Raw genomic sequence first — 27,505 nt, 5'->3', positions numbered from 1 at the left:
GTGCTGCTTGAGGAAATCTGTGGGTAGCACTTTGGACGTAGGAAGTATTTTCTGGAGAACGTCGCTAATTGCTTGCCTTACTCTTACAGAATCACGGGATGGTTTGGGTTGGAAAGGACCAGAGGTGAGACTGACTCACCTGTAGTTCCCTGGGTCTTCTTTTTTTCCCTTTTAAAAACTGAGGATTATGTTTCCCCTTTTCCAGTCAGTGGGATATAGTTTCTTAAGAAGCACTCACAAGACACCTTTGGAAACAGGATATTGATCTTTTATCTTGGAGTCTTAGAGTACTGAGAATATTTGGTTTTGTGTTATTGTGTCTGGGGACCCTTGGGGCTTTGCAGGCAATCAATAGGCTCATGGGCACTGCTGTCGTCTTTCTGTATAATCCTCTATTTAGACAGAAATACTTGCAAACTCTGTGTCTGTCTTCGGCCCAGTAAGCACAGATGTTTGATCTTGCTCATCATGTATTATGAAAAAAACCCAACTTATTTCTCCACGGTCTCATCCACATATCCCATTATTGCTGTTAGGAGCGGCTTAGATCTTTGCTGTAAATGCAGTTCTCAGTAGCTTTCCTGTATTATATTGTCAAATATCCCATCACTCTCCATGTATTAACCTTTCACAGTTTCTTATTATACTACTTCTTCCATCTTCTGTTAGTTGGCATCAAAGCTTTTCAGACATTGGAGAAAATGTTTTCTTTTTCTAACTCACCATTTGCTTTAGCAGTATGGGGTTTGTGTTCGTTGTGATATTTTTAAGATATTTTCTTGGCATAATGACTGATTTGCAAGAAGTCGAGAAGACACAAACAAGCCCAAGATGGGAAATTAAATTTGGTTTAATTTCTTGGCAATGTGCAGATTCATTTCCCCAGTCCCTCTAGTTAACAGTGCAAAATTTCAGCCTATTCCCAAGCTATCAACATTCTTGGGTCTTTTTGTGGCTGAAAATCTGTTTCTCACGATCCATGTCACTGGGACAGGGCAAGGAGTGACTATGTAGGCTGCTCCATCCCATGCTTTTATTGCTGCTCTGACTAATGGATGTTCAGAGACCCCTTGCTAATGGGATGTTTTGCTTATTCATAAAATTTCATCAGTGCCAACTTCTGAAGAAATTTCTTGGTCTACGTGCAGTGTTGTACCCAGAGGCATGAATTTGGCAGGCCTGATAATAAGTCTGAGTATTGAGGATTGTTATGTCTTCCTCACCAATATGTCTAAATAATGGTTCATAATTAACTCTGGCAATCTCTCTTGTCCAAGCAAAATTCATCATTTGTAATTCTCCGGGGCTTTTGCCAGCTTTCCCGCGAGGAGTGTTTGGACTGTGTGTGAAGAGGTTGCAAGGCCAGCTAAACCAGCCAGCAGACGATTCCTCCAATTAGTGTACAGCGAGTGCGATGCCCGTCCTTGCTGGGAGCATGCCTTTTCCACTCTGGCAGTGGGGCAATCATCAAAGAGTCCCTGTTTGTAGTGAAGAGCGCTTGGCCTCAGTGGAAAATGAAGCCATGAGGCTTTTCTGATCTTGTTTGTCATGGCATGCAGGAGGCTTGAAAATTCAGTGGAGGTGGATATGAGTATTTTCCTCAAGGAATACAGACCCTAGATGCAATTCCCAACATGGTAAGAATTAGATTCCCATCTTTCTTACCATCTTGTGGTTGCCGTGTAGACTATGCCGTCCTCCCACTTTTACTCTAACCCCTACATTGGGAATGGAGTGGGTAAGATCCTTGCCCATTCTGCAGGAGAAATACCAATTGCTGTGTCGCAGGGACTTTAGCCTCAGACTGAGAAGATATTGCGTGTTTCTTAGGATCGTTCGTAATAGCTATATATTTCCATCTGGTCTGCATTTTTCCCAGGCTTGCTCCTGCAAAACAAACTTACCAAGGCAGACCAGTCCCACATGTCTTTAGAAGGGTAGATTGAAAAAAAAAAAAAAAAAAGATTTCAATGTCTTAGAGTTTCTATCCCCCTTCCCGGAAATCGCCATTACAGGAAAATGCTGGACTCAAGTTCTGACGCGGGATGGAAAATCCTATGCACTTGGGTCATATGCAAATGATTTGTGAGTCACATGGAATTTACATGTCACTTGCTGAACTCAAACCTTGGAAAACGACTAATCTTCCATTAATTTATGTAAACAGGAAACTGTGTTCAGCCATTCAGATGTTCTCAAGCTGCACACTCTACTCTCTTACAATGTTAGTTTTCCCTAGAGAATAGCAATGTCCTGTCAGCATGCCAGTCCTCCTTTATATTTCATACCTGTAGATCAACTTTGCCTGCATGACTAATTCTCCTGCCTAGGTTTGCATTATTTTATCTTTCAATTTTAAAACTATGTACATCTGTAAAAACAAAGTGTAATATATGGTAGTGGTATGCTACTGTATTCATTTGAATTAATGTCCCTTAAAGTGCAAAAGCTGCAGAAGTCGTGTATTGCAGGATGGTAGAGCTCTGTGCATTTAAAGAAAACAAACCCTGTTTTCACAAAGGCCAATTTGTAGCTGTCTCCAAGTTCATTTGATTTTAGTGGCACAACGAGAGGAAAAGTGGTGGCAAAAACTTAAGATTATCAGTCTGAGTTCACAGACTGTATGATCTTGTTTTTGTTGCCTCTCTACCAACAGGAATTCTGCGCATTCGCATTCTTGATCCTTCTCCTCTTCCTTGAGGAAACACAGCTGTGGAGCAGGAGCTGTGGTTGTGCTGCGTTTCTGCGGATGGCAGGGGGAGTTGGGTTACACTGTATGTAAATGAGATTTGGTCGTTTCTGTGTGTCGGGAATAAGTGCTTTATCGTATCAGTTAACAACTGTTTTCCCATTAGTCAGTTCTTCTGCCCCCAAAATGGCCAAAGCCAAATGTCTCAGTCGCAGGTACATGAAGATTAATAGCAGGTGTAAAGTCATTCCACTGTGAAGCTGCAAGTGGTTGCTTTTTGCCTTGAAATATAATTATTTATTTACTTGGTGTGGTAGCTTTAAGATTTCCTTAACAATGTTTGAGGACTGTTTATTTGAAGAACCAAAAAAAAATGGTTCAAAACTCACTAAAATTGTGAAGTTACTGGGGCTTAGCTAGAGCCTATAAAGCCTCTGCCAGAATAGTCTTGTCTGACAGTAAAGTGAGTGTAGTTGCTCTATGTTCATCTTCTAGGTAGGATTAAGTTATGACGATCAAATGTCTGTTCCAGATTAACATACTCCCCAGGGTTTAATAAGCTTTAATTTACATGCCTCAACTTCGTGGCACTAGTTGAGGCGTTTACTTCTGCTCGCCCTTCTAGCTTTGGATGATGATCCCTCCTTATCCAGTAGGAAGCCTGCTAAGGTAGGACTTTTTTTCCCATACTACTCCAAGCACTCAAAACATCTCTCATAAATTTTCCCCTTACACATATTTTGAGATCTGCTTTCATGACTGGTGCCCACAGCCCTGTTTTTATATCAATTGCAGCAACATCTACATGGTCCAGTGGAGTTGTCGTCTTGCAACGCCTCCACGCTGGCCAGTGTCCACTGTCCCCCTTCTCTTGGGCTGTTGAGGCCAGAGCCTGGTCAGTCTGGGGGAAGGAAGCATGGCTCCATCACAAATCCGAACATACCATTTTACATTTTTCTAAATAAGCTGCTTTACAAAAAGTGCCGGCCCCGGTGTGGTTGATGGCTGTGAATGGGGTCACATCAACCTCTCATCTCTCTGCTTCTCTGATCACAAGTGAGAGGCTCCTCTGGGTTAGAAGCCTCCCCCACCTGCTCCTTTGGGTAGTGCAAAAACTCTTTGCCAGAGAGGAGATAAGAACTTCATCTCTTATCTATGAAGCTTTCCAGGGAAATTCATTTTGTATTGTTAATAATGTAAGTTAACTTACTTACAGATGGCCTTTCCCTCTGTCTCTACGTGAACAAATAAGCCGTAGAGTGTAGCAATGCCCGGAGCAGATGTGTGTTAGAGAATGGTGACAGTGGAGAACATTGACCTGAAGCTGTGAGTTACAGGGCTGATACATACCATGACCTGGAGTTTGTGATACTCATATGGGATCCTGGATGTGGTTTCAATTTATGTGGTCATTTTCTTCTTCTTATATATATTTTTTTCTCGTCTACTTTTACTTTCTGTCACTATCTTTTAATATTCCTGGAGGAAGGTAGACAAACCATTTTCTTTGGAGCCAACAGGAATACCACATTTTTTTACTTTTGGCAGTCTGCTAGTGCTTTGGATTTTGATTTCCTCTACCTACTAGATATATTTATATATGTAGATATTAAAATAACACAAAATATATTTTGTCTGTTTCTGTTCATCCTTGAAACAATGTGCAGCTGTGGAACTGCACGTGAGTGTTCACTTGCCGTGGGTCGTTCTTGCTGGATGTGTTGTATTGCTGCACACAGGCGATGATCTTGGAGAACGGTGATGGGCTTGGTTCTCTCTCCCTCTCCTTGAAAGAAAATAAGAATAATATGAAATAATTACAGGCGTATATGTGGTGAGGAAGAAGCTTTGAGTTATGTGCTTGGCTTGGTCTTTTTTGTCACCTTGTATTTCCTGTGATACAAAATTTCTTGTTTCTAAAAATTCACTGGTGGCTGCTGGCTGGCAAACCACTTGTGACATTTCAGTTGAAACCCTGTTCTCCTCCTCGCTGCTCGATCCTTTTCTGTTGGACCTTTTTGCCCCTTACTGTAGGTTTGCTTTCTCCCCCATTCTGCCTTTGCCATCTCTTTTCTTTCCTCCCCTTGGTGTTTTGAGTCATGGGCCTTTCTGTTCCATCTTCCTGCTCACAAAAAACAGAGGATTTATATCTTAAGCATTTTTCAGCCGTGGATCTGCTGAGACTCCAAGGAAAACGTTTCCTAGGATGTTAGGCTGGCATGGAGTGAACAGAGCAGCAGGGACCAGGTCAGCAACTTGTGGGGCCTGTTTTCCTTCTGCTCCTCTGGCTGCCCCTGCAGCCTGTCCTTGTTCAAGAGGTACATAAACTCTTGGTAGGTCAGAGTGTGTGCTGTGTTCAGGCTATACAGTGCTGCCCTGAGAGGTCACTGTCCAGAATTTTGAGTCACCAGATTACTCCTCCAGCATGTTAGTCATCTTTCTTGGATGCAAACTGGAGGCTGGGGCTGTGTAGGGTTGGGGTGTTGATGTAGCAAAGGGAACACAGCTGTAGATCCATTAAGGTTACTTGGAAGGATTTGGTCCATTTTTCCTTTGGAAAGAACACTTCTCCTCCTTCCCCCCAAATTCACTCAGAAATGCTTATGTAAATTTAGATTTTCCTTAAAAAAAGAGAAACAGCGACTTTTTTTTTTTTGAGATTTGTTGATAACTCAGACATTGAAAATGTTTTTATTTAATTGACAGCAGAGGTAATTTATTTATGCTGACGTATTTCTCAGGAAGTGGATGAGGTGCCCCCTTCCAGCCTTTCAAAGGGCCACCCTTCCTCTGGGCTCTCCCCTCTGTTTCTCCATCACCTGTGCACAGAAGCACCATGCACAGCAATGTCACTTGTCCCTCCTTGCCAAGCACAGGCATTCCCCTCCACCATGGTGACCTGGAGGGACAGAAGCTGCTCTGAGGTACATCACTACCTATTCTGGGCCCTCTTGTTTATTCTCAGGTAATGCAAAATTTTGTTTATTTTCCTGCTTTTATATATTTTCATGCATTTACTTAAACTGCCAACAAACCATTGACAATCTGGCTAAGATTATGGGAAAGAATTTAAATATTAGATTTGCATTGTGGGTCTCCTTCCTTCAGTGTTGCCTGACATTTGGGATCCCAGTGTGCCCCAAGCAGCACGTGCTCAGCAGAGCAGAAGCTTCTCTGCTGACGTACAGTCCTGTCCTCTGGTACAGTACTGTATTTTGTTCTCAGGGCTGGGACTGCAGCGATGCTCTGTAATGTGCTGATTTGCAATTCCCTGACATATGCTAGTTACAGTGATACATTAGGTTTCAGGAAAACAGCCCTCCTAATATACATGGGAGATAACACACCAGATGACTGTTATGAGAGAGATCTGAGACATCTTATTTAACTTAATATCAAACCAAATGGAGAAACTTTGCAGGAACGACTGCCAGATTATCCTCTGAGGACCACAGCCTGGCTATTTGGCTGCTGATAAAACTACATATTTTTGTATTTACTAATGGGGGAGAAGCGAGCTCTGCATGGTGAGTAATACAGATAGGGGCAGCTCCAGTTCCTCTTTGTTCATCACTGTACTGCTTTCCCCAAGCAAAGGTCAGTGAGTATATTTGGTTTGCTTGCCTCCATTGTAGGATTTACATTCATGAGTCACCAGAGGGTCTGTGATTGTGTCCTGGCAGTGCGGACCGAGAGCGTTGCTGTTCCAGGAGCCTGTACGCCTCTTTCCTGCTCTTGTTGGAGGACAAACCCAGGTGGTGGTCTAGTGCATAGGGAAGGTCAGGACGTGGAAAGTTTACTCCCTTGGCCCGTGACTCACCTTACCTTAGGCATGTTCTTCCAGATGGCAAGGGAAAAGGTGATCAGGGCTTTATCCTGAGACTTACAACAGCCAGCCACTGTCAGGAGAGGCGCGATGTCTCTTCAGTCTGCCAGTGATTGCCTTGAATTAGGTCAGTAGGTCGTGCCCTGGTATTTTTAGTTTCTTTTGAAGGATACCGTGTGTAATACAGGTGTTGATATGTCTTTTAAATCACAGGTAGGATAACACATTCTGCATTTGTGTAAAACAGGAATTTCAGATGCAGAACAGTTGGCTGTAATGACTGATCCTTGTATGCTTTCCTTCAGGGTTCAGTTACGTTAAGTTTATTTTAATGAATATGGTATTGAACTTTTCACAGTAGGGTTTAGTGAACAGATTGGAAAGTCTGCAAAAGATATTAGAATTGGGTGAATAATTCATAAAGAGTAATTTATTTTATGAATGTCACCTTTTTATTTTTTGAATTTCCTGGGAATAAAGCATGACTTGCTTGAATTTAGTTGTTAATTAAAATTATGCACCAAATAATTTCTGTCAGCAATCCTTACTTTATAGCTCATTTACAAGCGATTAGTTGTGAGCAGTTGATGTTCAGAAGCTTAGCTGTTACACTGGACACAAATTCTAGGATTTATTTTTCCATTTTTTCATTAGATTATCATAACTTGCTGATTTATGCTTTGATGAGAGTTGACTAAGATTCCAGAGTATTCTGATTCATGAGTGCATGAGAATATTGTAATATTTGCCAGAATTTCCTGTTCTGGCCAGCTGTCCTGCCAAAATATTATTTCATTAGAAGGCAGATGAAGCAATTTCATTAACAAAAATAAACTGTCAAATTTGTTCCTGCTTTCACCTACTCAGAAACTTAACTTCTGATTTTCATAGTGACCAATATACAAAGGCCATCTCCATCGTGGCAATGTTACCAGACTTCAGTGTTGACTTTTTCATTCAAGTTTGCAGAGTGAATGAAGAGGAACTCTTGACTTTTTTGTCCGTTTCTCTGTTCCTAATAATGGGTCAGAACAAGTCCATGTCAGGCTCAGAGATTATAAAATTTTATACAGGTAGACTGCTGGTTGGTGAGTTGTTGCTTTTAAACCAACATTGACTCAGTCGCACAATAGCAAGAATTAGTTACCTTCAAATATCTTTTCTGTAATTTTCACAAAACTCGTCAGCTAATGAGAACCATGTATCTCTGCACTTTTTCAAAATGGGAAGCTAATGTAATACTTCCAAGCACACTGATCTGCAAAAATTGCTCCAATCTTTCTTTTGCCCATTATAATGGGCTTTATTAATGCACCAGATTGCAACATACAAAATTAAAGGCATTAGACATGGATACTGCTGCTTATTTGACAAGGTGCTGCATATTGCCTACACCAGGTTTGCTGGATGGGATTGCTCTGCCTGCACACTCTTTGTTACACTCTGCTGAGGTTGGGGACTCCTGCAAGCTGGGAAGCGATGCTGACCTTAGGAAACACCCGATTTTGTTGCTTCTCTTTCTAGTCTGTCTCAGTGATCAAGCTGTCATTATAAATGCAATTTAAAATCCCCTGAGAACTTCAAAAAGTGTGTGTAATTTACCCCAACTATATTTATGTGTTGGATGAGCACTGAAAGTGCAACTTCAGGAAAGCACAGACTGGCAGCCCACGCTCCCGGACTCAGCTGCTCCCCTGCCAGGTAGACACTTCTTGAAATAGCTTTGCCCACAGGGATCGTTTGTCACATTTGAATTGATAACGGGCAATCTGTTGTAACCCATGTTGCTTTTTCATCATTTTTTGCATGGTTGTGCCCTCAGCCTGACATGTGCATCCCATATGGAGTCAGCCTCCGGGGCTCTGTGCCCTGGATCGTCCATATTACGGTTGGACTCGATCATCTGAAAGGTCTTTTCCAACCTGAATGATTCTGCGATTCTGTGTTTCTACACGCAAACTGCAGCAGGCAGGTGCCTGAGCTGGTAGCAGCATGTAGCTGAGCAGTGTGGTCTTTGCCACATGCACCCGGGTCACCACACTTGACTTACACACACTCAAGTTCTCCAGCTGCTGTGTACTGGCGCATCGTAATTCTTTCTGATTACCTGATATCTACCCCACTCCTGGTTTGGTTTTTTGTATCTAGTCCTTGTGTGTGGGGTTGTAGTTTGATCATAAGCAATTTGTGGGTTGTATATTTATGCAATGCCTAACTCTTTACTCCTAAGCTACTTCAGCACAAATAAATGATACTGCACATTCAATATTTATTCTCCCTTTTCCAGTGTAACAGAGTCAGAGCAATGTAATAGGATCTATTTAGCATTTTCTTGTTTGCTTTGCAGAGTTCTTCCTGCTTTTTCTCTGTTTATGTGTATATCTAGTATTGCTCTTAACTGTAGATTGCAATATGTAGGTTTTCACAGAGTAAACATATACTCAAATCTGTACAGAAGATTCTTCGTTAATAATAGATAAGGTGAACATAACCTGTTCTGATTTTACGTTTTACATCCTTAAATAGGGCATGTAGGGGAGGCACATTGTGCTGTCTGAAACTCACAAAAAGACAAAAATACAACCATCTCTATTTTTCTTCAGTGCACAGTTCCTTACACTTGGGTCAAAGGAAAAAGGAAGAACAAATTCAAATGAAATGTATGTGTACTATTAATGAGCCTTAGCTCACTCAAGAGGACCTAGATCTTACCTGTATTGTTCAACTAAAAAGATGCAAAACAGATCAGTGGAGAACAAATGGAAGAAAAATCAGCCGATGACTGCCTCCTCTTCTGTACAGCAGCAGAATGAGATTGGGCACCTGCAGGTGTATACTGCATGAAGGGATGTGGGATTTTTTAAGCACAGTGTCCAAGGTCTTTGCTACAGACATGTATCTTGACATTAAGAATGTTGGCTATTCTGATTTAGGCATTTCCAGCAAGAATTAAGAGTATGGTTAATCCATTCCTTGCTAAGAAGAGTTGCAGGCTTAACATGGCTAGTGAGTGAGACACGAGTTACTGGAGGCAAAGGTGGCAGATAGGGGAGTTTCTTCCTGGGCTTTTCTATCTACATGTTTTCCATATGAATCAAATGCTCTTAAAAATCACTGTAGTCACATTGGATGGTGTGTTCATGTGATCTGTACTGGTCTGTATATGTATTTGCACTGCAAACTTGCTCTGTGGTACTGATATTCTAATTTAATTTTTTTTTTCCCCTTTTTTCCCCATTAAATTCACAGGGGCCTCCTAATATCAGGCCTGGCTATCGTTTTAGAAGTCCATGCCAGATATCTGGCTGTTCTTTGCATGCATGCTTCACCTAATTTTATGCATACAAATATTTAATGATATTTCAGCTCTTTTTAAATGAGGTGTAGTTAAGAGTCCCTGCATGTTAATTTTAGCCCTCTATAAAATTTGTTCAAGTACTGAACAGAAATGTAGAAATGCCCAAGTTTACCTTGGTAAAGCACAAAAAGGAATTTGAAAGTAAATGGGTCTTTTGGCAATTTCCCCCCTATGATTCACTTGTAAAATCGGAAACCCCTCTGTTAGCACACATCTTTCGCTTGTGCCAGGTGTCTTGATTGCTGCAGTCACATGCAAGTCTTGGAGAACAGAGTCCCAAAGACCAGTTACTTTTACCTGAATTTTGTAGTTCTGGAGGTTTTGCATTTAAAGCCCCATGACGGTTTGGGCACAGGAGCTGAGCACTGAGAGCTCTGGCCATAGTGAGTGACTTTGCTTTCCGAAAGGAAACGTTAGGAGAATTTTTAAGGTGTGATTTAGTTTCCCCATGAGACAGAAGCAGTAAAAAAGGATGGTGCAGAAGCTGAAGAAATGTTTGTTTCCTAGCTGATTCCTTTCCAAGGAAGTTAAAAAGGAAGGAAATTTGAATAGCTGCTGAAAGGAGAGTTCTGTTATCTACTTGTGTAACCCTTATTTTCCAAGGTTTGGCCAGTATTTATACATCTCTCTGCTGAGCTGTATTTTTGGCACCAAAATATTGGTTTTGATTTGCGTAATCATGTGATTTACTTCAGTAGCTGGCTGCAAGAAAGCTGAAGTTATTCTTATTTTAAAAATGTAATTCATTTTAAAGCATTTTGCAAGTTTTTAAAAATCCCTGCAAGATGTGGACAAAAGCAAAATTTTGTTCACTCTTGAGATACATGAAGGAACTTGGAGAGAGTCAAATAAAAAAAAAAAGTTTTCAGTTCCTGTGAGACTGAACTAAAATGACTCTTTATTTTCCTCCAGTAAACTATAAGAATTAAGTAGAAACTCTGTAAGAAAACCCTTACCCCCCCCCAAAAAAAATACCCAACCTAAAAAACCAAACCAAACCCCAAACCCTGATAAAAAATTGACCTTCATTGCGCTCTCTTTTTTTTTCCCCCTCTTTGCCCAAGGTAGGAAGTAGCTACCAAAGGTTGTTTCTGTCAGAGCTGTGGTTAAGTGTCATTGCCTGTAGTGACCAGTTTTACAAATACGACATGCTTGTGAATGTAGAAGTTAGTGTGTGAACAAGGTGGTTCATGCTAAAATAATTTGGTTTCCATGAACATACTGATGCGTTTATAACCAAGGATGTGTTAGTATGTTTAAAATATTGACTGTAATAGTGTTGGCTAATAAAGTGAAGACATCCCAAATGTAGTATGTTGAGGATCACAAGCCCAATGTAAAATCAGGAGGAGTCTGAGCTCTGGGAGCACACAGATGTTTAAATAATCCCTCTCATCACGTTCTATGTTTTTTCCCAAAACAAGCCCTCAGGGCTAATTAACCTTCCTTATACTTCCTCTCTTCATCCTCTGAGATGATTCCCGTGGGTTGAAAAATGTCATCCCCTTCTCATGGTAATTTACCGTATTTCTAAATGGGTATTAGCCCAAATGGAAACTAAAAATGGGTGTCTGAAAATTCTTTAAAGAATCAAACTGGGCTGAAGTACTTTCTTTTGGTCCCTCTGAAATGGGCTGGTGATTTTGTGAAGAACAGACTGATAGCCCGGAGTAAGAGGAAGGCAAGCATCATGTCCTAGGGCTAGAAGGATTGCCATTTAATTTTAAGCCTTTGTAGGAGGACAAAGCAGGGGTGACCCGAAATGTTCACTTAGCCTAGACCTCTTTCAAATGTGTGTCTGGTTGCTGATGTGATCGGTTGGGAGTATGAACTCATCATCATCATCTCTTTTATGAGGCATTTGTGCTCAGAAGAAATCTGGACCACTAACTGGAGATGCCACTGTGAGGCCCATATGTTCGTTCTTTGTGGGCACATGAGAGCCCACTTGAAGAATGAGTACTCTGTATAAGCATGATGTCACCTAGACATACCTGGAGTTTTTAAAGACTCTTTCATCTATCTCCAGTCAAAACTTCCAGGGATGACTTGCTGGATGTGTCTGCCACCACAGGAGAGCGCTTGGCAGGCCAGGGGTTAATTCTCACTGCTCCATACTTTGTGCAGGAAGCTGGGTCTGATCACACTCTGCTGTCATGAGACAAAGTGGCCTCTGGCTTTCCAAGATGGAACAGATTCCATCCACATACTGTAATTCTGAGTGATGGAAGACTGTTTAAGAGGTTGAAATATGGCTAAAAATGACAGTACTTGTCCTCAGGCTCTTCTGGGAAAGTCAATGTATATTGCTCCTCATTCTCCCTACCTCCCCTGGGGCTTTAATGCTTTCCCAAGGTTTGTTATTCTGTAGACCTGGGGCGAAGGTGGCCCTTTGCCTTTGGTTCCTGTGCTGCTGACTGGGCGATGCTGTGTCTGCGCCCACCCACGCTGCCCAGGTGCTGGTTCAGCTCCGGGAGATTCATCGAGAGCCCATCCTGCCCCGGCGCTGCCCTCAGCTCCTGGCTCCCAGGGGCAGCCCTTCTCCACCCAGTGCAGGCGCGAGGGGAGGGAGAACAAAGCGACTGCGTTTGTCCGTTTACTAAAGCAAATCTCAAGTGTTGTGCCATCTGTTCTGCAACTACATGAAACCCAGTGAGCTCTTTGGAAAAGGCAGAAAATGTGTTCAGAATCTGAGGAAAGGATGGATGTGAAAATAAGGTGCTGAGAAATGATAGAAGCCTGGATAACGCCAGAACAGACCAAAATAACAAAACAAAAACTTGAAGTAGAAAATATAAGAAAGTAAAATGCCTTAAATTGGGGGGGAAATCCAACACATTAGATTTTTCTCCTGTATCTTCTGCTCTGCCTTTCATGCTTCAGTTTTTCACGTTGATCCTACTTAGGAGAGCAGATCCAAATTAGTGTTTAATAGTTCAGAAATGCTGTGATGCAGCAGGAGCTCCCAGCGCCGCACCCTGCCATGCTGGTGAGGAGGACTGGTCCCTCCTCGCTGATGAGAAAGGCTGAGTGGCTGGGGGTGACGCTGGCTACCCCAGCCGAGCATCGGGCCTCCTCCGCCTGCTGCCAAAAGTCACAGCTGTGATCCAAAGCACAGCTGTGTGTCGGTTTTCAAAAGCCAGGAAGGAGAATTGCAGACTGTGTGAAAAATGATAAAATCTGGAAAACTTTTTAAAACAACCTTTATAGCTTTGTGAAATTCCTGCTTCCCCAGAGTTCAGATGAATCCCATGAAAGTCTAATTGCATTAAGCTCCTCATTGCACTGCAGTGACCGGCCGGGGCTGGTGGCCGTGCTGGCAGCGAGCAGCTGGAAGGGAGGGTTGTTCGGTGACTGACTCTTCGCAGCAGCATAGCAAAAGGATGGAGCATGTAATGACACATCCCTTAAGGCTCATGCTTTGTAAACTGAAAACTGCGGTATGGTTGGAAGTGACTCTGATGCCGAGAGCCGCTTGGAGTGTGAGGTTTTGCTGGTAGCAGAGGAATGGGTGTCTTGTGGTTTATGCTCCGGGCTTGGCCTTCAGGACATCTGGTTCCCTGTCTCTGCCACAGAGTTTCTGCATGTCCTTGGACAAGTTGCCCCGTTTCCCCACATCCCCTTTCCCCAGCGAGGGATGGGGGATTGCTTTCCTCCAGCATGGTGCTGTGAGGCTCCGTAGGGTTGACAGTTACCATAGAGATGAGTTACCTAAATAGAATGTGAAACCTGTTGAAGGAGAGCTCTGAAACCTGACGGTGTTACCAAAAGAACAGCTCTGCTTTGGCTGTGTTGTGTGGGGCAGCTACAACAGGTTGTAAAACTGTCACAGTAGGTGTACGTACTGTGAAACCAGGGTCAGCTGGAACACAGACTTGTAAAAATAAAAAGCTACCAGCACAAACTCAACCCATAAATATGAAGTAATATCACTAGTTAAACAAATAAACTAAAAGAGATTTTTCTCTTTAGGATCCTCTGGGCATTTTCATTTAATGAAGTCTTTTGGTCTGGCAGGAGTCCAAGACCAAGAAGTCCAGACCTGCTTCTGTTCTTTCTGGGGCACCCTGGAGCTTCTGGGGCTCCTCACTGTTTGTATTGAAGGTCTTTAATTTGCTATAAGATGTCAGCTGGAGAATGAAAACCGTGGAGTTACTCTGTGATCTGTTTTAGGCAGAGGGAGGCAGGGGAAATAATGTTTTAATTTAATTGATGCTCTCTTTTTATTGTGAAATAAAGAGATGATTTTCAGGTATTCCTTATTGCGCCATTAATTGTTTTTCCCTGTCTCATTCATATTAAACCAAATATTTGAAGTCTTCAGTCTCCATGCTGAAATGAGAGTGGCTTTGAGGTCCTGGTCATTTCCATTCAACTTCTTTGGAACTGTTTTGGTTTGGTTGTATTTGTAGGCATCCTGAAAGCAGTGTTTTCAGTGCAGCTATGCTGCTGACTTGTGTAACAAAATAATAATGCCATCTGTCTTGTCTTTTTTTTTAATCCCATATTTAAACATCCTTTTTTTTTTTTTTTTTTTTTTTTTTTTGGAAATCTTCATTGAACTTGTTGCAGTAGTCATCCATCACTCACCTGAGTTGGAAGTAGCTAATTTAGGACTTTGTAAGATGTGTAGGTTGGTTAAATGCTTCTGCCAAAGCACTTCAGTTTTCTGTCAGTGTTAACTTCCATTTGACAGTTTTCTGTGCATTCATTCCCTGATCTTCCCAAATTGTGTCTCTTGGGCTCCTGATAGTGCTATCTCTAACCTGAATTGTGTAGTTAGCAGTAAATTTAAAGTGGAAAAGTGAGGATTTTGTTAACCTCCTTTGTAATTTTTCAGAAATGTTGGAAGTTCATCATGAAGCTGAGTGGCTCTCTGGTCATATGGGCACATCCTACCACCAGCGTGTTCATGTGTGTGGGCTGGGATGCCCAGGAGTTGCTTGGAACCTCTGTTTTCTGGATGAGGGATGTTTGATTGTCAGGCCCTAGATGCCCCTGTGTCACAGATGAGGATCCTCATCAGCATTCTGGATGCTCTCAGGAAACACAGAGCAGCTGTGTTTTGCCCTCCGCTGGGCATTTGTTTCTCCTCTAGGCAGGACTTAGATATGATTACAGTAACTGACTTTGTATTGGGTGATAGAGCTGATACAGATTATCTGATAATTTATTTTGAATACTAACATTTTTTTTAATTTATAAGGGGAGATAACTGGCTTTCTTACTATAATATTTCTTCTGATCCAGATTCCTGGCTTGTAGTTCTTGTAACTATATTTGGACAATTGACTTTGAGAAGTTTGTAAGCATTGTTGTTGGCTCAAGAGCTACTAGTGTTTTTTTTTTCTCTCTGCCTAGTAGTCTAAATTAATAATGTCTGTTTAGTTCTAAAGCAATCTTATGAGATTTACAGGGAACTTTAAATAAAAAAGCCACATTGTTTTATAGAAGACATGTAAAGAATGGAAACCACCTCTTGAAGAACTTCCTTAATATCTTTTGTGGTAATAGTATTGTCTAAATAAACACATGTCACTTGTAAACTTACCAGAATGTGTGGTGGCACTAACCCAGCTCTACTGGTGTGAATAGCCCACTGACATATGGTATGGAATTTGATTTCTAGTAGTTCTGAAAGATTTACAGGCTGATTTATGCTTCTTTCTTTGCATTTATTTTCCATACTCTCTTATTTTCAGGGAATGCATCCTTTATAGGCTCCATTTGACTCAGTGTATGTTGTGTCCAACTTCTGACTGTCTTATTTCTAGTTGCTGCAAAAGGGCTGGAGCTTAATTTCTCGTTGTGGTTTTTTTTTTTTTTTGTTGTTGTTGTTGTTTGGTTTTTGTTTTTTTTTTTAGAAAACTGGCACTTTTAACTTTCACCTAAGAGTATAGGTGCTTTTTGTTTTCCAAATGTCTTCAACAGTCTACCTTTACCTTCTACTTCAACACTTGCTAATTTTTCATGTTTCTACAGTTATTATCTAACTGTTGTTGTATCCTTTATGGTTTTGTATCTGCATGTGAGTAATATTTTAAGTTCTTTTATGCTGCTTGGAGTTTGCTGAAAAGTCTAAGGAAAAACAGAGGGAACATTCTTGTTCAATTCAGACAATATTAAATTGTTTTATTTCTAGCTGCAGCCTTGGAGGGAGTGGAGGACAAAAACATCAGGAAAAGCACAAACAGCAAAAAATATAAAAAAACTGGAGTTGATCAAGATGAGGGGATGACAAAATCACACAAACTGTACTGTGTTGGACTGGATGTCTCTGTAAGTCCTTATCTTCAAAACTGCCCGTTAGTGATTGTCTTAGCATTAGTAGCCTTCCGTTTTCTTAGTAGACAGTTCCTATAGCAAGGGGTTCCAGAACTGAAGTGTGTGGTGTGAATCCATACCCCCACTGGCTGTTAGGCTTAGTGGTCTTTGTACCCGGGTTCCCTTTAGGAGCTCTTCTCAGAACCTGGCTTTGCATTTTCATTTGCCTTCAGTCCTTGGTTCTGAAGCAGTTCTGAGCAGACCATGATGCGTGCAGTAAATTCACTATTTCATTTCTTCGTTTTGTCAGGATGAGTCCTGTAAGCTCTTTACCGTAGATATTATTCTATAACCTCTTCTGATTTTTCAGTTTGAGGCAGATCCTTCAGTTCAACCTTAAATGAGGAGAGCTCCTACATAGGGGCCTCCTCCCGGCTCTCCAAAGTGAGCATGTTTTGAAGAACCTCATTTAATTTTGCTGTTATTGTACTGTCTCTGAGTGGTCCTTTAAACCTCAATAATCTGTTGGCCTTAGAGATACCCTGGTGAGAATTTTCAGCTCCTGATGTATTTCAGACAGGTTTTATGATTATTTTTTAAGCTTTTTGCAAGTTATTCCTCATAACTCTCTTTTGGCTTGCCTTATTGTGATTTTACCTTTAATCTGCCAGTTTATGACCCACTCGATTTTCCTAACGTGGGCTCTCTTTTCTCTTTTTTTGGTAGGATGCCTGTGTGCTTCCAGTAACCCTTCCTTGCCTTGCTGTTTAGCAATGCTGACTTTCATTTGCTCTTTCTGAACTTGTTTGCTGGAGGGTATACACTTGCTCTGGGCCTTCAGTACACTGTCTTTAAATAGTTCAGTGCTCCCTGCGATGAGTTTCTCTTTTAGGTGCCCATTTAATTCTTCTTTAACAAGTTTTATTCTTATGTAGTCACCCTTTCTGGAAGTGAACACTGCAGCAGAAATATTAAAGGTTTTTTTGCTCTAGACATGTCATCAAACACAAGTGTGATGTGGTCAGTGCTACTGAGTGTTCTCCAGCGGCAGCGGTTCAGCTGCTCATGCAGTCGAGGGCTGCATCCCCTTTGCAGGGTGTGGTCTCAAGAGCTTCATGAAGCAGTTATTAACGATACCTAAAAATCCATCCTCAGCACCTCTTCTCAGTCTCCATAGAGGCCATGGGCATTACTATGTGCTTCCTGCCCTTGTAGAGCTTCTGCTCTCCCGCAGCTTATCTCGGTTGCTGATGCTATCCGGGTCAAGCAGTTGACAGTATCACCCTGTGCTGTGCTTTTCCTGTATACACAAAAATTTAGTCTAGAGAGATTCAGGATTCTTCTTTGTCATAGTGAAATGGTTAATCTGAATTAATTCTAGGCGCTCTCCTCCACTGTCAGGCCAATGTGTTCCTGTGTGCTTCCTATCCTGCTGTTCAAGTGTTCCCAGGCTGTCTTCTGAAAAGAAGTGAAAACTGTCTGATATGCTCTTATCAGTACACATCAAACTTGTGCTTCTGTACACTCCTCTCCTTCTATTTAAAGTTCTCTTTACAGCCTTTCCAGTACATGATACAGTGAGAGTGTGGGAGAAACCGATTTCTCCTGTACAGACTTTATCCATTCCAGAGTTTTCCCCAGTGCCTGGTGAATCCAAACTCTCGTTTCCATATCCACTGAATCCACAGCTCGTTTCCTCTGACTTGTCCTTTCATCAGACTGGGAACGTTAAAACAATGCCACGATGAAAACTCCTGGTTTCAACTTGCAACTTGACATCCAGAACCTCTGTCCTCATGCCCACGATGATCATGAACACCGACTCCTCCCCAGTGTTTCCGAAGGGACCTCTAGACGTGCTGTGAGATCCACTGCCTTTGCTTTAGCAGTCACATTGCCGTATGGATGCATACACCTTGCCCTTAAGGAACGGTATTCATTTATATGAGAGCACTTTAGTTCACTTGTAGCACTGAGGAGGTTGCTGTGCGTGTCTCTGGGTGGTCTGTCCAGCTTCTGTTTTTGGGGCTGGCCTGTGAAGTTAGGGATGGAGAGCCTCCAGCTTCTTTCCAGCGACAGCCAAGCTCCCACTGCCCTGAAACTCCCCTGGTGCCTGCTGGCTCGGTCAGAGCAGAGCAGAGCCTTGGGACAGGATGGGCTCCCTTTGCTCAAGCAAGGTCCTCGCAGAAGAGGCCCAGCTCATGTTTGACTTTGCTTTTCCAAGGACGTAGATCACCAGCTACTGCCCAGTTCCTTAACCCTGGTTTGGGTTCAACTGATGTTCTTTAATTTTTGTTCTGTATAAGTCTGTTAAAATGTATTTGTTACTGTGCAAAGCCTAAACCCTGTTACTTGAACTGGAAGTACTGGTGTAATGAAGAAAAGAAGGAATGTTAATGTAAAGATTTTTGTGAATAAGCTTTTGGTTGGTTTGGTGGGTTCTTTTGGGTTTTGTTTTATTTTAAGTTACATAAGACTGCCTATAGGATTGCAGGCTAAAATTTCTTTCAGAATTGCTTTTTTTTTTTTTGATTGTTTCTTGGTTTGTCCAAGCTTTTCTCATCAGCAATTTTTATTCTCTCTATGCTTTCAAATCTTGGAGAGTTATCATATGCCTCCCTTCCTCTTTGTCATGTAGACAGTGCACATTAATTCTTTGATTTAATCCTTCTTAATAAGCCTGTTCCTCTAGGGATTAATTATTTTAGTTTCTGTACTGAGTCTTGCACTTTGTACTGAATCTTGCACTTTGTTGACATCTTGTACTGGGAGCCTACAATTGAGTGCAGTATAAAATTGAAAGCTCATCTCTCATTAGTTTTTCATGCTCTCATTTGGGTAACAACATTTCCATGTTCATTCCTCCAATACTGGGTAAGAGAAGGAGGGTTAAAATAAGCCTGTCTATAGGACTTGGAAACAAAAACAAGCCTCAGCTGTTGCAAACTTCTGGTGCTTTTCTTTCCCCTCACCTGTATGGGCGTCCAGTTTAAGTAAAACCCACATTTAGCGAAGAAGGACTCTACCTGATTTCCAGGCCATGAGTAACTGCATTGGTCACCCCTGGACATGTGGCTGGATTTGGGTTTTGAGCTGTTGCATGGAACAGTATGAGGTGGGTGTGAGATGCTTTCTGCCAGGCAGGAATTTTTACCTGCTTGGGGTCTTGCTTTCACTGGAATTGCTAACGTCAGAAGCTGCGGAGCAGGGAGACTTGGCTCTGCCGAGGTGCACGTGGTGATTTTGGGGTGAACTCCCTGAACATGCTCGCCGTGTGGTTGTGTGGGCACTGGGGCTGCTGTGTGAGAAGAGGTGGTGGAGCACAGCGGAGGAGGAGGAGGGAATGGCCCAGGCCAGAGCTGGCTCCTGCTGCCCTGCAGCTTGCACTCTGCAGCTTACGCACTCCTTTGGAATATGAAACGTTGCTGCAGTGATATCTTCTGAAGGGAAGATTCAGGATTTCTATACTGTAATTTTAAATTACTTTAAATGCTAAGTTACAACTCAGAGGAATTTAATATATTAAACTTTTTAAAATACAGTAAATCTTCTTCTCCAGTTTGTGGTCTGGATCCTTTTATCTTGTTTACCATAGCAAAGACCTAGACTCCGTTACCTACCCATTAATGGATCTAGTCCAGCCCTTCTGAATTCAGGATGAAGACTGGTTTTGGAAGGCTGCAGTGAAGCTTTGGTGAAAGTCTTTGGCCTGTCTTATATAGAAGGTCAGACTAAACTGCTTTAATATTTATTAATCCATTTATGAATCCTGGCCTTGAGATTTATGAATGTGACTCGCATTGACTTCAGTGGGTGGTGATTTGTGCCTTAAGCAAATGTATTTTTGAAAAGAAACTTGTGTAGCAACTGGCCCATTTTGTGAGTTTGAGCTGAAGAGCTTTCCAGTCAGACTGGTTTTGTTTTCTTGAAGAATGTAAATTCATTTTTATTGCTGAGGGTAGGACTCAAATGTGCGTTTTGTCAAAGTGACCTCAGAAATGCTTTATTTCAAATGGCTCCTTGTGTTAAAATTGGGAAAGTTAATTCTTTTGGATCTTGCTGTTAGCAAATTCATGGACTTGATATTCATGCTTTTTCTTCCTGAAAGATTAAAATTGGGAAACTCTGTTGCAGGGAACGGCAATTACTATTCCCTGCTTGCAACAACAGCAATCAAGTTTACAATCCCCTGAGTCTGCAAGATCTGCCGCATTTATCATTTTCATTCTTAACAGCTATTTAATAACTCACCTCTTTCCCACTTGGAATTACACATACATGTGGACATCAAGCCTAGAGACTTTCCAAAATGTTCTTGCTTAAGCATTATTTTAGCTAAAAGAACTGCTTGTCTCTGTTTAAAAAGCTACAGAATTGTGACAGCTCTTGCAGCTGAACTCTTGGGAAATGAGATTCCTCTTGGTGATGGTGGAGGCATCCGAAAGGTGGAAGCCAACCTGGCAAAGGTGTGCTGTTTCCCTGCTTAGCAGCTGTGGGGAAGTCTGCTCTGAATTTGCCCGCTCCAGAGTCTCTGTTAATACTTCTGTTAGGCTGTACTCTGTATTTGCTGCAGATGTTTTGCAGAAAGTCATGGTTTAGTGTATTACCTAAACCTTACGAAAATGAGATTTACCTCTTGTCATCGACCAAGCTTCAGAGGTGAGCACGTGCTAGGATGGGGCAGGTTGTAGGGGACAGGGGCAGGACATGTCCTGAAGGTCAGTGGTGCTCAGGGCCATGGCCCTGGTCTCCTGCACTGCTGCTGGCCCTAGGCAGACACTGAGTGACAGAGGTGAGAATCTGGTAATTTTCTTGTGAAGGCAGAGAAGTTGAAAGCAATGTTTTTAGCATTGTCTACTGGTAAAAGTCAGGCACTGTGGCCGGGACGCTTGTCTTGAAATCTGCTGGCATTGCTTTGTGAAATCACTTTAATTGTGTCTGTTTTCTTGATGGCTCAGTGAGAATGAGACACAGTCTGTCTCACTATTGTGTCTCTTAAAAACCACAGAAAATCCTTCCAAGCATCTAACATGAGTTATACCATACAGATGCGAGATTTGGGTCCAGATTCTCATCTGCTCTAAACTGATGCAGTTCTCTTAACTTCAGGTTATATTGGCTGCAGATTTGTCCCGCTGCTATTATTAATCACACCTGCAATTGTGTAGTGACTAAACTGGGCTCCAGGGACAAAACTTTATTTTTGGTAGCAGTGAAAGCGTATTATCCCCATTCTGCAGAGGATAAATAGGGGCCCTAAGTAACATGCAGCTTTCATGGGGTTACCCAGCAGGCTCTGCCTCTCTGTCAGTTTGTCTATGTAATTCGTGTGTGTATAATAATTATTTCACATAATTATTTCCCCACTTAATTTTTTGAGAATATGTGAAAACGAAGCCACTTTATTGCAAACTGACTTGGAAAATACTCCTTTAGACTAACAGCAGTAAAAACATGTATTATCAGTTAAAAACTGTCTTTTTCCCCTCTTCCCCATCCAGCCTGGGACTGAATAAATCAGTGTAGCTTTAGGGCGGCAGCAGCATACATGTAGCTCAGTAAGTGGCATCACGTTCCAAATGTTCACTACAATTCTATCAGTACTTCCATTCACTGTAAAGAATTATGAATTTGCAGCACGGCACAATTCTTCCCCTGCAATGCTTCAGTAGTTCGAGGCATGTTCTTAAAGAATCAAATGCAAATGGGACATAATAAGCTGCCTTTTTTTTTTTTTTTTTTTTTTTTTTTTTTTTTTTTTTTTTAAATCTACGTGAATGTAGCAAAATAGAAATAAAATTCCAAACTCGTCTGTTCCGGAATCAATGTACTGTGTGATTGGGAATGAATACATTGCAGAACTGAAAAAGTTAGATCCTGTGTGGGCAGGGTCTGTGTTATGTCCTTAGTTCTGCCACAAGACTTCCCGGGTGATCTCGGTCCAGTCACTGGGGCTCCCGGTGCCTCAGGTCCATTCTAATGGAATTGGACTAATACTGTTTCCGTACTTGACTTCAGTGTTGGGAGGACACATTTGTTGTTGTTTGGAAAGAGCATGTTTATGTGGTTCTAAGACATAGAGGAGGATCATAAATAAAAATAATATGTGGAATTCACTTTCAAATTCTCTGTTATACTAGTGCCAGTTTTGGTCAAATGTATAGCAGTTGTGTATTTAGGGTACAAGCACATTGATATAAAAATAGGATAAGACCTTGTCCCAATATGCTGCCCTGAAGATATAAATATTTTCTCTTTGAAGTCATCTACAGAGCACTTTTTGGTGACTATACAGTGAAATGCAAAGCTCCTCCCTCTGCTTCTCCGTGAATTGAGTGTTGGGAGGATCCCATATTGCAAGTTCCCCTCAGGAGGCTGCATTGACACCCCAGAAGTGCAGGTTCCTAACCCAGGCACCCGGGTTAAATATCTGATAGTTTGAAGCTCCCTTTCGTCTCAACAAAATCACCTGAAATTCAGGAAATTTAGGATTTGTTCATGCACAGATATGTCATGTGGCTGGTTACCTTTTTGTGAATCAAATACTCAAAAAAACCAGACCTCTCTCTATTTACAGAAATACTGTTTCTAAGAGCTCCTGAAACACTCTGTTTTTGTAGGTTACTGATTTAATTAACTAAGCAGACACTTGAATTTTTTTATATTAATTTCAGGTTTGTTCACATTTAATTTTAGCTTTCTATCTGTATCCTGTGCTTGGAGATTGGAAAGTAAATCTGCCTTTATATGTCAATGAGAAACTTTGTAAAGCTGTACTAATGAGGAAGAAAATGAACATTAATTAAACTTGTGGTTGCAGGATGGGCTGAGGCTCTGGAGTCCTGAAGCAGCAGCTACATGAGTTACTTCATTACAGCCTAGAACAGGGAGCTGTGATGGGAATGGGAATGAGGAGACAATTAAGTCGCTCACCAAGTGCAGAGCCAGCGAGACATTTAATTATCCACAGGAGCTAATGCTCTAAAACCTGGAGTTTTCTGTAGATCTAAATACGCCAGGCAGTTTTTCTGTCAAATTAGGCTTTTAAAGAATGTCTTTAGAAATGCAAGAGGGGTTGGGGATGTTGAGGAGACTTTTCTCAAGACCTGCTTTTCAGCTGAGCTCTGTGGTGCGGTGGCAAACTGTTGGCAGTTCTCCTGGGCTGGAGAGGAGGTCTCCGTCCTGGTGGATGGGACTGGTGTCGTTACCTTGGGCAGAAAGCCCACGTGGCCACTGCCACTGCCAGTATCTGTAGATCCTGCGGTCCTTGGAGCAGGTCCGATGGACGCACAGGAGCCTTGTTACCCCCAAGAGAGATTAGTGGAGCTCTAAAGTCCAGCCCTGTGCATTGCAAGGGACTCATTTGTGGTTTATCAATGTAATTCTTAATTAGACAGGACAGTCACTCTCTGCCTTCCTTGTGAATTTTTTCCTGTGTGGCTTTCACTTCTAAATAACTGCCTTGCTAACCTTAACAGAGGTTTTGATTCTCTGAACTGCAGTTTCCTTTTGATTAAGTGTCTTCTGCTCTGGTCTTTAATGCAGATTAACGAGTGCTAAGCACTGCTTGACTTGAGTAATTTACAGCTGGGATATAAAAACCCTTGGAAGGAAGGCCTGGGGATGTCCTACTTTGGGAAATAGTGGGATATTTTAGTCTCTGTGCTATAGTTTGGTGCATTCCAAGGGAAAACACTTTTTAAATTAATTTATATTTTTATTAGTCACAGGACATAGTCGCTGCTGCCATCATTATTTAGCAATATTCCTGTATTCACTTTAGTTTCAAGTTAGAAATCCCAGAAGAGGAGGGGAAGAGGTAACAACAGTTCAGTGTTTTTTCCAGAATTTGGGAGCCCTTTCCATGGAGATGCTCAGTCCCACCCCTAGTTCTGAATTACACGTGTTTGGCTGCAGGGTGGTAGTGCAGGGGAGGCACTGCTCATCTGTAACTCCTGGAAGTACAGCAGTCCTGGGATGGGCAACGAGCAGTATAGGATAGAAAACCATTGTTGCTAGCAGTTGTTTTAAAACTCTTAGTCCATGAAAGCAACTCATGTTCTTCTGTTCAGAACTTGGGGAAACTGATCACTGAAAGGCTCAATTCTGCTTTCTCATTCCATGGAGTAAATGTCCAGATGATGGCCCAAGAATTTTCTGAAGTCCTTCTGGTCTAACCTGTGTTGAAGGGAAGGCACAGATTTGCTCAAACTATGCAGCATTTCTGGTTTAGTCATCCGGAGGCATTCTTCAGGAAATTGCAGCTACTTTACTGCTCTCTGTTGTCATCATAAACTTGGTGGTTACCTGAGAGTTGTCTTGGCATGGTTGGCTGGCACAGGGGCGATGGCATCTGTGGGTAAGGGGCAGGACTGATGGGTGAAGGGCATGAGCAAGCCCGTGCTGCCAGAGCGAGGTCTTTATGTTGTTTCCTTGGCTGTGCACAACACTGGCATTGAGTTGATGACTAAAAGCAATCTCTCCCTTTCATGGTGTCTTTCTGAGGGTGTTCTGAGTAGTATCTGAAAAAAATGCATTAGGCAATTCATCCTGAGCTTTTCATGTTCAGAGCACTTGGCAAAAAAATAACAAATCAGCCCCTGTAATTATCCTGCAAGACTGTTGTTATGTTGGTTCAGAGGTGGAGAAATGGAAGTAAAGAGGTTAAATGTCTTGCTCAAAGCAGCAAGGAAATGTGTGGTGGAGACATTCAGGAGCCCCACATATTTCTTAATGAATCATTTATAACTGTGTATATATTATTAGGCAGATGGCTTGAACTGTGGATTGCTGTAGGAACTCTGCCTTGCCATCTGAATGAATTTTGTTCTTAAAGTCTTAAACAGTCATTTTTTTCTTACTTTATTTCATGAGAATATGTTGGGTAAATCAGAGACTGTGTAGGATCTATAATATATAAAAATTCTTTTACAGCTCAAACACCCAATAACTCTTTCCTAATAATTCTGACCAAAAATAATTTATGTGTTTCTCAGGATTAAAGGAAAAGAGAATTTCCCTTGTAAGAGACAAAGTTATTCTAGTCCAAGATTAAAATGAGAAAAGAAATATTCAGTCATGTCTGAAGCTTAAATTCCTTCCTTTCTGCATTCTACAAGAATTAGGGAGGATAGTTCCATGGGGATGGACAATGAGGTGGGGTGTCTGTCCAAGAAGCAGGGTGTGGCATAAGAGCACCTGATGATGGCCTGCTGTTCAGCAGTGTTTGGTGCCACAGGAATCCCCCTGGGCCAGCACCAGGTACAATGATGTGCAGGAAGCTTCAGCGTTTGACCACTGGTTTTATGTCTTGGGAACCAGCATTCCAGTATCTCCTTTGTTTAGTCTTACAGGCTGTCCCAGGGTGTCGCCTTCATCTTTGCAGGGGGGAATTTTCCAAAAGGCCACCATGCTGTGGAAGCTAAAGCTCACCTGTAAAAGTTGATTGTCTGTCTAATCAGGTCAACTACTGACTGTAGAAATTCTCTATCTGTTAATTTTCTTAGAAGATCTAAATTCCTCCAAACTCCCATCAATACCCCTTGCTGCATACAGTATACAGCAGCATTTCCCCCAGGGTCCTGAAGTATGGTCTGCATTATAAACTAAGATCTGGCATTAGCTGATTAGTTAATAGTAGGTTTAATAAATCCAGAAATACATGTGAACGTGTGTGCAACCGTGTAGCTTACTTGCGAAATGCAAAGTCACATTTTTTTCACGTGACAGTCAAGCTCTCTGTGCGTTTCTCCTGGGCGTATGCATCATACTCTGCAGTTGAGTATGCAAATGCTTGTTCCTTCCTCATCTTTAGTTGTGCTTTTCTCATTAAAATCTTTTAAAATTTTTGGATATAATATTTAATATCCAGAAGTGTGTGTGTATACAATTAAAATATACATTAAAAGGAGAATATAATAAATCCTGAATTTTTCATGTATTCTTCTTTACAGTAAAAGATCAGTTGCTGTCGCTCTGGGTTCAGCACTTATTTTCTAGATTGTCTCAGCTTCCTTGAGCTGCTGAGCCTGTCTCACCTTTTTTGTGTCTGATGTAGAATCTAAATTAGATAAGAAGAAACAGGACAGGATTTCAAATTCAGTTTCCTCTATACAGGCAGGATGGCATCAGTTTAAATTGCTTCGATATAATTTTGCTTCTTTAGTCCTTCCCCTTCAATCTGTTTTTGTATACATTATATATATGAAATCTGGGACTGGAAATCTTGCCTAATATAAGTTAAGACATGACAAATGAACCTGACATTTTTCCAAGGAGGGAACCAAAGAACATACTGTATTTATAGCAGTAGGAATATAGTTTGCTGCTTGTAGAAGAAAAATATGCTTTGTATGAGAACTTTAGCGTGGGGATAGAAGAGTGTTTTAGATGACACTTGTTTTAAGTGAGGATACTGGGTTCAAAGGAGCCCAACTGGTTCTTCTGGAAGCTTGAGGTAGGGCTTCACCCAGCAGAGGATTTAGCTTTCCAGAAGCTCACATACCAAGATGAAGTGGGTCGGTGTTGAGATGTTCTCCTGTGCCCAGTTTGAAAGTCCAGTGACTCCAGGGTCGTCAGTGGGCAGAGTGGGAAAGAGTATGATGAAGGAGCTTCTGAAGGTCGCACTTGGAGCTTCTCTCAATAATAATCTAAACAATTTCTTTCATGCTAATAGCAAGACCTTCTGCTTACGAGCTAAGAGTTCTCTAGTTTAAGTTCTGAAACACAGATGTGCAAACATATGCAGAAAAATTTATTCGAGCCAGCCGTCTCTGCAAGCCAGCTACTGGCTGCTCTGACCTTCTGTGGTGGGGCAGGACTACAAGAGGAGGCAAATGCAGGTGATCCAGGTGCCCCAGTTGTTTCGTCTGCGTGAAGATGATGAAAAGACTTTTTAAAGTTTTCAGTCTTTTTGAGGGTTTCCCCTGAACACAGTGAGAATCGCTTGGGTGATGTTCCTTTGAGTTGCTCTGCAGAAGTGCAAATTTCTTTTTTTTTTTTTCTTCATACCACAGTATCTGGTCCAGTCTGAATAAGTTTTTATTTCCTAGCTATGCACTACTACTGACACCTTCTTTAAACTAGTTGTACCTAGTATTTTTAAACTAGTTGTAACTACTTTGTGTCAAGGGGGAAATAATCACAAAAGTTAGTTGCTTGCCTGTAAGAAGTAGTTCTTTTCCGTTTTGCTTCTGAACAGAAAGGCTGACTACGTTTTTTGACTGTTGAACTGCACATCAGGTCCAGCTTATGGTGCTGAACTGATCCTTTATTTAGCAGAGATAGTAAACACTGGGATGGTTTGGACCTGATGGATAGCTAAGGTCATAGTAACTTTCATTGTAGCTGGTTTCTAATGGGAGCGTAT

At 41.7% G+C, this 27,505-nt stretch overlaps 1 protein-coding gene across 2 annotated transcripts in view; it reads left to right on the top strand.

Annotated features, from left to right (window-relative positions):
• The window catches only part of ADAMTS2 (ADAM metallopeptidase with thrombospondin type 1 motif 2), a 188,622-nt gene that overhangs the window by 43,481 nt on the left and 117,636 nt on the right, over window positions 1–27,505 (top strand). The window lies entirely within an intron of this gene.

This window comes from Athene cunicularia (genome assembly GCF_003259725.1).
Source record: "Athene cunicularia isolate RWA chromosome 13 unlocalized genomic scaffold, athCun1 chr13_part1, whole genome shotgun sequence".
Classification (NCBI taxonomy): domain Eukaryota; kingdom Metazoa; phylum Chordata; class Aves; order Strigiformes; family Strigidae; genus Athene; species Athene cunicularia.
The sequence above is the reverse complement of the archived record's forward strand: the minus strand, read 5'-3'. Positions and strand labels throughout refer to the sequence as shown.